Source organism: Notolepis coatsorum (genome assembly GCF_963971535.1).
Source record: "Notolepis coatsorum genome assembly, chromosome: 1".
NCBI lineage: Eukaryota > Metazoa > Chordata > Actinopteri > Aulopiformes > Paralepididae > Notolepis > Notolepis coatsorum.
The window spans coordinates 252,781,674-252,782,100 of NC_140165.1; the positions used below are offsets into that span (position 1 = coordinate 252,781,674).

The following is a 427-nucleotide window of genomic DNA, read 5'->3' on the forward strand; positions in this document are numbered from 1 at the left end:
CCATGAATGACCGTTTATTAAAGCCTTTCATTGAATCAATCATCCTGGAGTCTCACGTGACAGCGGGTTGGAATGAGTCGCCTGTAACTGTAACGTTGATGCCTCGCTGTGTCTTATCTCTGTGTTTCTGTATGTTGCACTTCACTGTATATAACCTCCATCTACTTGTTTAACTCGGTGCTCGTTTCTGTGTGATTAAATTCTATCCTAATACAGCCATCTGGTGCCATGTCTGCTTGTCTCAAGTTATTATTGTTTTTTTATTTTACATTTTTAGATGGGATGCACCTTGTAGACAGGCAATGTCACTAACTCAATCACTAACTCAGTCAGTCAGTCAGTCAGTCAGTCAGTCACTCACTCACTCACTCACTCACTCACTCACTCACTCACTCACTCACTCACTCACTCACTCACTCACTCACTC

General features: G+C 42.4%; 1 protein-coding gene across 1 annotated transcript in view; it reads left to right on the top strand.

Moving 5' to 3' along the window:
- The window catches only part of col4a3 (collagen, type IV, alpha 3), a gene marked incomplete at its 5' end in the record, with an annotated part of 152,226 nt that extends 152,007 nt beyond the window's left edge, over nt 1–219 (top strand). The window contains 1 exon segment of the mRNA XM_084309789.1: nt 1–219. This exon segment is cut by the window's left edge and continues 3,264 nt beyond it.
- Between the last annotated feature and the right edge of the window lie 208 nt (nt 220–427).